Source organism: Herpailurus yagouaroundi, unplaced genomic scaffold, assembly GCF_014898765.1.
Source record: "Herpailurus yagouaroundi ecotype Mexico unplaced genomic scaffold, PumYag 28, whole genome shotgun sequence".
In the NCBI taxonomy this organism is placed as follows: domain Eukaryota; kingdom Metazoa; phylum Chordata; class Mammalia; order Carnivora; family Felidae; genus Herpailurus; species Herpailurus yagouaroundi.
The window spans coordinates 79,793,340-79,804,082 of record NW_024412376.1 but is presented as its reverse complement, the minus strand read 5'-3'; positions in this window follow the sequence as shown (position 1 = coordinate 79,804,082).

Sequence of the window (10,743 nt, the reverse complement as noted above, 5' to 3'; positions counted from 1 at the left end):
TTTAACAGACTTATGAGGACATTAGCTTTTAAAACTTTTTTCCCCCCGGAATATAAAAGACAACACATTTACTGTAGAAAGTTAAGCAATGTAGAGGAATGAGTAAGAAGGCTTAAATGTCAACCCAAATATACCAGAGATAACCATTGTTGGTATCAGTAAGTGAATACCCTTTTAAGCATCTCTTTATGCAAAGACATAATTGTAAAATTATATATAAATAAGTTCAAATTCATGTGAACTACTTTCTCCCTTTATTGGTCTGCTCAGGCTACTATGACAAAATATCGCAGACTGGGTGGCTCAAACAACAGAAATTTATTTTCTCACAGGCATGGAGGCTAGTAGAAGTCCAAGATCAAGGGGAGAGCAAGGCCGGCTTCAGGGGAGATCTCGCTTTCTGGATTGTAGCCTACTGCCTTCTCACTGTGCCCTCACATGGCTTTTCCTGTATGCATGCCAAGAGAGCTCTGGTGTGTGTTCCACTTCCTAAAGAACACTAGTCCTATCAGGTTAGGGACCAACCCTAATTATCTCGTTTAATTTTAATTATCTCCATAAAGGCCCTGTCTCCAAATACAGTCACATCGGGGGGTTAAGGCTTCAACAATTGAATTTTGGGAAGACACTATTCAGTCTATAACATCCCCATAGTAATTTTAAAAACGTTTAAATTCACATCAATAAATGTAGATTTATATGATCATTTTAATGGTTTCCTAATATTCCCTTTTTTGGATGCACTATCATTTAAACAATTACAAATTTGTTCTTTTTTTTTTTTAATTTTTTTTTTAACGTTTATTTATTTTTGAGACAGAGAGAGACAGAGCATGAACGGGGGAGGGGCAGAGAGAGAGGGAGACACAGAATCGGAAACAGGCTCCAGGCTCTGAGCCATCAGCCCAGAGCCCGACGCGGGGCTCGAACTCACGGACCGCGAGATCGTGACCTGGCTGAAGTCGGACGCTTAACCGACTGCGCCACCCAGGCGCCCCCAAATTTGTTTGTTCTTTTTGTTGATGTTGCAAAAACTGCTGCAATGAAAACACGTGTATATGTATGCATGTTTGCACCCTTCCAACAATTATCTTACAATAAATTTCAGGTAAAAGTCCCATGGTGGAAATTGAGGCTTAGGAAATTGGTACCGAAGATGCTGGTATTCTGGCTATTGTCATTGGTGTGAATAATACAGTCTTCTGTTTCTGACCCAGGCATTTGTGAAATGTGACAGCCTAACTTGTTGGTTTTGCCAATAATATAAGATCTCAGATGCTTGCCCACTCTTGACCCATTGTTACCACAAGTTTTGAGAGCACCCATTATCCTTGCCAAGGTAGGGTGTTCTCTACCTCAAAAACCTCTTATGGGTAATAGTTTTAAAACAATAGAATCTTGTTTTATTTCTAATGTTTATGGGTTTATTGGGCATTCCTATCACTTTTGGTAAATACTCATTTTTCTATTATGTGTCATGTGTTTGTATAAAATTGAAAGAGTTCTTCGCCCATGAGGAATATTGGCATTTTGTCTGAGAGGCTGAGAGAAACTAGTGTATACATATTTAAATGTGTGTTTTATTTTAAAATCAAATCTAAACATCTTTTGTTTGGTGGGTTTTCATCTGTGTCATGTCCTCCCCTCTTCCAAATACGTGAACATTGACTTCTGCCTGTGTAGAAATTCAAGTGAGCCACAGATTAGCAAGAAGTGTTCCCGACACACACACAGACACACACACACTTCCTGATTTATTAATCCAATTTGGTGAAAGTGAGGTGGCTGTACAAAGCAGAAGCAAAAGTTTCATATCTCAATTATAGGTCATTGGCCCACACCCCAATATGTTAATGATAGGGAGCCCAGTGACACTATTCTGTCTATGCTGGGGCTACCACGCTATGCCACAGTCCTTTTATACTTGGAACTTACATCCCGATTCAGGAAGAGTTACTAAACAATTCCTGAACTTAATTAAATTTACCAAGACCCAGCTCTCTTGCACCAAAATTCAGTTTAGCCACATTTTCATTCATTCTAATCCTCTTGCACAGACTTAAACTAGCCTCATACTTTTACTTGTCCAGGAAGTTTTAATTATTTTAAATGCTTATTTATTTTGAGGGTGAGAATGTGGGGTAGGAACAGAGAGAGAGAGGGAGACAGAGAGAATCCCAAGCAGACTTCACACAGCCAGAGCAGAGCCCAATGTGGGGCTTGAACTCACGAACTGTGAGATCATGACCTGAACCAAAATCAAGAGTCAGACACTTAACCAAAGGAGCCACCCAACCACTCACATCCAGAAAATTTTAGATTCATTTTTCAAACTTCTCCATTTCACTCCCAACCCCTAATGCCACGAAGATTTTAATTATGATTGCATTAAATATACTATTTTAAGAAAAAAATAGCATCTGAATCAATTGTGTATGGCTATGCATATTTTTTCAAGAATCCTTTCATGCCCCTTACATTTTACAATTTTCTCCATATTATCCTATACATGTCTGGATAACTTTGACCTTTATTTATTTATTTTTTTATTGTTGACTCCTAATTTAAGTGGTTCTGGGTCAAGATGGTAACATAGGAGGCTCTTGAACTTACCTCCTCCCATGAACACACCAAATCTACAGCTATATATAGAACAAATCCCTGTAAAAGAAATCTAGAAACTAAATGAAAGACTCCTACATATTGGTAAATAAGCAAACACACATTAAAATAGGTTAGGAGAGTGACACACAATCTCTTCATAAACCTCACCTCTAGTGCAGCAACACACATCCAGGAGGAAGGTCACTACTCCCAGCTTCTCCCTGAGGAGTGAAGTTTTTGGACCTCACATTTGGTACCCAGTGTTTCAGACTTTGCATTGAGAGAAGGACCCCCAAAATACCTAGTTTTGAAAGTCAGTGGGACTTGAGTCAATGAGGTCCACAAGGTTACTGTAAAGTAGTCCTTAACAAGCTTACATGGACTCACTCTGGCTATCTCCCCAGGGCACAAGGCAGAGGCAACAGTCTAAAGTGGGCCTAGTCATTCTATGAAAGAGGCCTATTTGCTTATCTCATAAGCTTTGGTCTGAGGGGCAGGCTTCTACTTTAGCACACATTAGGGGCAGCTTTAATAATCTCCACAGACCATGGAGGTTGTCAGTTGCCATTTTCATGCTCTCCCTCTACCTGGTTGCCAGTATCTCCTGAAAATGAACTTGTACACATGACTGGCACCCTGATTTTTGTGGCTGCCACCAAGAGGATGCATCCCTTGTTGCCTGGATCTGATGGCCAGCAGGGTTTAAGTTCAAAGTTTTAACAGGACAGTAGCAAATAAATAAACCAACAAAGTTTTTAACTGACTATCCCCCAGCCCCCACCCCCAGGGCTCAGTGCAGAAGGAACAGACGGAAACACTCATTCTCCCAGTCTCCTCTGAAAGAGGGTATACTTGCTTATTTTTAAAGTCCTGCCTGTGAGTCTGGCTTCCAAACTGCATGAATCTAGGCACTGATCGAGATCCTCCACCTTGGGACACTGACAGGTCTTGGCACACCCTCAGCTACTGGGAGCCACTAAAAACAAAGAAGCCTAGGGGCACCTGGGTGGCTCAGTCAGTTAAGCGTCCAGCTTCAGCAGTCATGATCTGATGGTTTGTGAGTTCAAGGCTTGCATTGGGCTCTGTGCTGGCAGCTCAGGCCTGGAGACTGCTTCAGATTCTGTGTCTCCCTCTCGCTCTGCCTGTCCCCTGATCATGCTCTCTTTCTGTCTCTTAAAGATAGATAAATATTTTTAAAAAATTTTAAACAAAGAAGCCTGATTGGACAGTCAAAATATTTGAGGGACAACTAAGAGCTCGGGCTGGGTTGAACAGTAAGATTCATCTCCTACACAAAATAACTTTTTGAAGACTAGGAGAGGTGATTGCTTTATGAAATGCATAGAGACCAACACAAAGAGTCAAAGAACATGAAGAGATTAGAGAAGTATGTTCCAAATAAATGAGCAAGATAAAACTACAGAAAAGGACCTTAATAAAATGGAGAGGAGTGATTTTTCTTTTTTTTTTTTTTAATTTTTTTTTCAACGTTTATTTATTTTTGGGACAGAGAGAGACAGAGCATGAATGGGGGAGGGTCAGAGAGAGAGGGAGACACAGAATCGGAAACAGGCTCCAGGCTCTGAGCCATCAGCCCAGAGCCTGATGCGGGGCTCGAACTCACGGACCGCGAGATCGTGACCTGGCTGAAGTCAGACGCTTAACCGACTGCTCCACCCAGGCGCCCCAGGAGTGATTTTTCTAAAAAAGCGTTCAAAACAATGTTCACAATGAAGTCAAGAGAACAATGTGTGAACAAAGTGAGAGTTTCAACAAAGAAAACATGAGAAAGTACTAAACAAAAATCACAGATCTAAGAATATAAAGACAACTGAAAAATTCAATAGAGGGGTTCAATAACAGACTAGATGAAGCAGAAGAAAAGACTGGTGAACTCAAAGAAAGGGTAGTGGAATTCATCCAATCAGAGAAGCAAAAAGGAAAAATAATGAAGAAACAAATGAAGATAGCTTAAGAGACTCATGGGATACCATCAAATCAGACCAATATTCACATTATAGAGCTCCCAGAAAAAGAAGAAAGAGTAAAAAACTCATTTGAAGGAAAAATAGAAGAAAACTTCCCTAACCTGTAGGAGGCAGTGACCTCAGGTCTGGGAATCCTAGAGTTCCAAATAACCCGAACCTAAAGAGATCCACACCAAGACACATTTTAATTAAATTGTCAAAAGTTAAAGACAACAAGAGAATCTTAAAGTGGCAACGGAAAATCAACTTGTTATGTACAAGGAAACCCTCATAGGACTATCAGCAGATTTTTCTAGCAGAAAAATTATTCAGCAGAACCAAAGTATGGAGAGAAAACAATTACCAGCCAAGAATAGTCTACCTGGAAATTTGTTCTGTAGAATTGGATAAAGAGTTTTTCATACAAATAGAAGCTGAGAGAATTCATCACCAGTAGACCAGTCTTACAAGAAATATTAAAGGGATCTCTACAAGATGAAACGATAGGGCACCAATTAATAACAGGAAAATATCTGAAAGTATAAATCTTAACAATAAAGGTAAATATATACTTAAATTTAGAATACTGTAATGTAATGGTGGTGAGTTAATTACTTATAAATTTAGTATGAAGGGTAAAATACAGAAGTAATAAGAATAACAATTTTTTAATGCATAAACAAGATAAAAAGGTAATGGTAAAATCAAAAACATAAAAAGATGGGAAAGGAGAGAAAAATGTAGAAATTTAGAATGTATTCAAACTTAAGCTGTTATCAACTTCAAATAGACATATAAATATGTTTTATGTAAGCTTCATGATAACCACAAAGCAAAAACTTATGATAGATACACAAAAGATAACAAGTAAGGGATCTAAGCATGCCACTAGAGAAAAATCATCAAATCACCAAGGAAGAGAGCAAGAGAAAAAAATGAATTACAAGAAACAAACTGGCAATACTTACATACTTATTAATAATTATGTTAAATGTACATACACTAAATTCCCCAATCAAAACGGAGTGAATGAATGGGTTAAAAAGCAGGACCCAACTATATGCTGCCTACAAGAGACATTTCAGCTCAAAGGACACAGACTGGAAGTGAAAGGATGAAAAAACATTTTCCATGCAAATGGAAGCCAAAAGAAAGCAGGCAGGGGGTGGTTATGCTTATATCAGACAATATAGGCCTTAAACACTGTAATAAGAGAGAAAAAATAGTATTATATAATGATAAAGGGGTCAATCCCACAATAGAATCAATCCCAGGAGAGGATATAAAAATGTAAATATGTATTTGCCCACCAGAGGAGCACCTATATACATATAAAAAAAAAATATCAACAGACCTAAAGGAAGAAATAGATAGTAATACAATAATATAGGGGACTTCAACACACCACTTTCATCAATGGATAGATCATCCAGACTGAAAAGCAATAAGGAAACATCAGACTTAAATGCTACATTAGACCAGATGGACTTAACAGACATTTCCAGAACATTCCATCCAAAAGCAGATGAATATACATTCTTCTCAAGTGCACATGGAACATTCTCTAAGATCATATCTTTGGCTCAAAACAAGTCTCAATAAATAAGAATACTAAAACCTACCAACCATCTTTTCTAATCATGATGGTATAAAACTAGAAATCAATTACAAGGGGAAAAAAAAGGAAAATTCTCACAAATAAATGAACAATACAAAGCATGTTCCTGAACAACCAATGGAGCAAAGAAACCAAAAGAGAAATTAAAAAAAATATATATCTTGAGATACTCGGAAATATACCAAAATTTGTGGGATTCAGCAAAAGCAGCTCTAAGAGGAAAGTTCATAATAATAAATACCTATACTAAGAAAGAAAAAAAAAAGATCTCAAATGAACAATCTAACTTTATACCACAAGGAGGTAGAAAAATAACTCTATACCACAAGGAGGTAGAAGCCCAAAGTTAATAGAAAGGAAATATCAAATAACAGAGGGAAAATAAAGTAGAGATTTAAAAAGACAATAGACAAGATGAAACTAAGAGCTGATTTTTGAAAAACTAAATAAAATGGACAAACCTTTAATTAGACTCACCAAGGAAAAATGAGGACTCAAATACATATATTACAAAAGGAAAGAGATTACAACTGATACCACAACAAGGGACTGATTGTAAGAGACTACTATAAACAATTTTATGCCAAAAATTGGACAACCTAGAAGTAGATAAATTTCTAGAAACATACCCCTACAAAAACAGAATCATAAAGAAATAGAAAATCTGAACAGACCAATTACTAGTAAAGAGATTGAATCCGTAATGAAAAACCTCCCAACAAATAAAAGTCCAAGAACAGATGCCTTCACAGGTGAATTCTACCAAACATGAAGAATTAACACCAATTGTTCCCAAAATCTTAAGGAAAAAAAAAATAGAAAGTCATTTTACAAGGCATTATTCGGATTCCAAAAACAGACAAGGACACTACAAGAAAAGAAAACTGCAGGCCCAAACACTTGAGGCAAAAATCCTCAACAATGTATTAGCTAGCTGAATTCAATAATATATTGAAAAGATCACACAAGCATGACCACGTGGGATTTCTTCCAGGGATGCAAATTAATCAAGGTGTAGCACAATGTGTATTAACAAATGAAAGATGGTCTCTTCAACAAATGGTGCTGAGAAAACTAGAAAGCTACATATAAAATAATGAAATTGGACCCCTTTCTTACACTATACACCAAAATAAATTCAATATGGATTAAAGACATATATGTGAGACCTGAAATAATGAAATTCCTAGAAGAAAATATAGGCAACAATTTGATATTGGTTATAGAAACATTTTTATAGATGTCTCCTCAACTAGGGGAAACAAAAGCAAAATTAAACTATTGGGACTACACCAAAATGAAAAACTTTTGTATAGTTGAATCCTTCAACAAAACCAAAAGGCAACCCGCTGAATAGAAGATATTTGCAAATAATATATCTGATAAGGGCTTAATATTCAAAATATATGTGGAATTGTACTACTCAACACACAAACATACACACACACAACCCCAAATAATCTAATTAAAAATGGGCAAAAGACCTTAATAGACATTTTCCCAAAGAAGATATACAATGGCATACACATGAGAAGATTCTCAACATCATTAATCAACAAGAAAATGTAAATCAAAATCACAATGAGATCTCACTTCACATCTGTCAGAATGGCTAAAATAAAAAAAGACAAGAGATAAGTGTTGGTGAAGATGTTAAAAAAAAAAAAAAAGGAACACTCATGCACTGTTGGTGGGAATGCAAATTGGTACAGCCACTGTGGAAAACAGTATGGAGGTTCCTCAAAAAATTAAAGACATACCATATCATCCAGTAATTCCACTACTGGATATAAACCCAAAGAAAATGAACAAAATGATGCATATTTATTGCATCATTACTTACAATAGCTAAGATATGGAAACAACCCAGTGTCCATTCATAAATGAATGGTTAAGGAAGGCATGGTAAATATATACAATGGAATATTACTCAGCCATAGAAAAGATTGAGATCTTGCCATTTGCAATAACATAGATAAACCTGGAGGGCATAATGCTAAGTGAAATAAGTCAGACAAAGAAAAGCAAATAGCATATGATTTCACTTATATGTTGAATTTAAGAAAGAAAACAAAGAAAAACAGATTCTTAAATACACAGAACAAACTGATGATTGCCAAAGGGAAGGTATGCTGGGGGGGATGGATAAAATAGATAAAAGGGATTAAGAATACTCTCATTGTGAGGTGCCTGGGTGGCTCAGTTGGTTGAGTGTCTGGCTTCAGCTCAGGTCATGATCTCGCGGTTGGTGAGTTCGAGCCCTGCATCAGGCTCTGTGCTGGCAGCTCAGAGCCTGGAGCCTGCTTCAGATTCTGTGTCTGCCCCTTCCCACTCATGCTCTGTCTCTGTTTCTCAAAAGTAAATAAACATTAAATAAATAATTTTTTTAAAAAAGAGTACATTCATTGTGATGAGCACTGAGTAACATATAGAATTACTGAATCATTATATTATATATCTGAAACTAATACACCATTGCATGTTAATTGTACTTTGATTAAAAAACTCAGGCAACTGTCAATCAATGCAGAAAAGGCCTTTGACAAAATCCAGCACCATTTCTTAATAAAAACCCTTGAGAAAGTCGGGATAGAAGGAACACACTTAAACATCATAAAAGCCATTTATGAAAAGCCCACAGCTAACATCATCCTCAATGGGGAAAAATTGACAGCTTTTTCCCTGAGATCAGGAACACGACAGGGATGCCCACTCTCACCGCTGTTGTTTAACATAGTGCTGGAAGTTCTAGCATCAGCAATCAGACAACAAAAGGAAATCAAAGGCATCCAAATTGGCAAAGATGAAGTCAAGCTTTCGCTTTTTGCAGAGGACATGATATTATACATGGAAAATCCGATAGACTTCACCAAAAGTTTGCTAGAACTGATACATGAATTCAGCAAAGTTGCAGGATACAAAATCAATGTACAGAAATCAGTTGCATTCTCATACACTAACAATGAAGCAACAGAAAGACAAATAAAGAAACTGATCCCATTTACAATTGCACCAAGAAGCATAAAATACCTAGGAATAAATCTAACCAAAGATGTAAAAGATCTGTATGCTGAAAACTATAGAAAGCTTATGAAGGTAATTGAAGAAGATTTAAAGAAATGGAAAGACATTCCCCGCTCATGGATTGGAAGAATAAATATTGTCAAAATGTCAATACTACCCAAAGCTATCTACGCATTCAATGCAATCCCAATTAAAATTGCACCAGCATTCTTCTCGAAACTGGAACAAGCAATTCTAAAATTCATATGGAACCACAAAAGGCCCTGAATAGCCAAAGTAATTTTGAAGAAGAAGACCAAAGCAGGAGGCATCACAATCCCAGACTTTAGCCTCTACTACAAAGCTGTCATCATCAAGACAGCATGGTATTGGCACAAAAACAGACACATAGACCAATGGAATAGAATAGAAACCCCAGAACTAGACCCACAAACGTATGGCCAACTCATCTTTGACAAAACAGGAAAGCACATCCAATGGAAAAAAGACAGTCTCTTTAACAAATGGTGCTGGGAGAACTGGACAGCAACATGCAGAAAGTTGAAACTAGACCACTTTCTCACACCATTCACAAAAATAAACTCAAAATGGATAAAGGACCTGAATGTGAGACAGGAAACCATCAAAACCCTCGAGGAGAAAGCAGGAAAAGACCTCTCTGACCTCAGCCGTAGCAATCTCTTACTCGACACATCCCCAAAGGCAAGGGAATTAAAAGCAAAAATGAATTACTGGGACCTTATGAAGATAAAAAGCTTCTGCACAGCAAAGGAAACAACCAACAAAACGAAAAGGCAACCAACGGAATGGAAAAAGATATTTGCAAATGACATATCGGACAAAGGGCTAGTATCCAAAATCTATAAAGAACTCACCAAACTCCACACCCGAAAAACAAATAATCTAGTGAAGAAATGAGCAGAAAACATGAATAGACACTTCTCTAAAGAAGACATCCGGATGGCCAACAGGCACATGAAAAGATGCTCAACGTCGCTCCTTATCAGGGAAATACAAATCAAAACCACACTCAGATATCACCTCACGCCAGTCAGAGTGGCCAAAATGAACAAATCAGGAGACTATAGATGCTGGAGAGGATGTGGAGAAACGGGAACCCTCTTGCACTGTTGGTGGGAATGCAAACTGGTGCAGCCACTCTGGAAAACAGTGTGGAGGTTCCTCAGAAAATTAAAAATAGACCTACCCTATGACCCAGCAATAGCACTGCTAGGAATTTACCCAAGGGATACAGGTGTACTGATGCATAGGGGCACTTGTACCCCAATGTTTATAGCAGCACTCTCAACAATAGCCAATTTATGGAAAGAGCCTAAATGTCCATCAACTGATGAATGGATAAAGAAATTGTGGTTTATATACACAATGGAATACTATAGAGCAATGAGAAAGAACGAAATATGGCCCTTTGTAGCAACGTGGATGGAACTGGAGAGTGTGACGCTAAGTGAAATAAGCCATACAGAGAAAGACAGATACCATATGGTTTCACTCTTATGTGGATCCTGA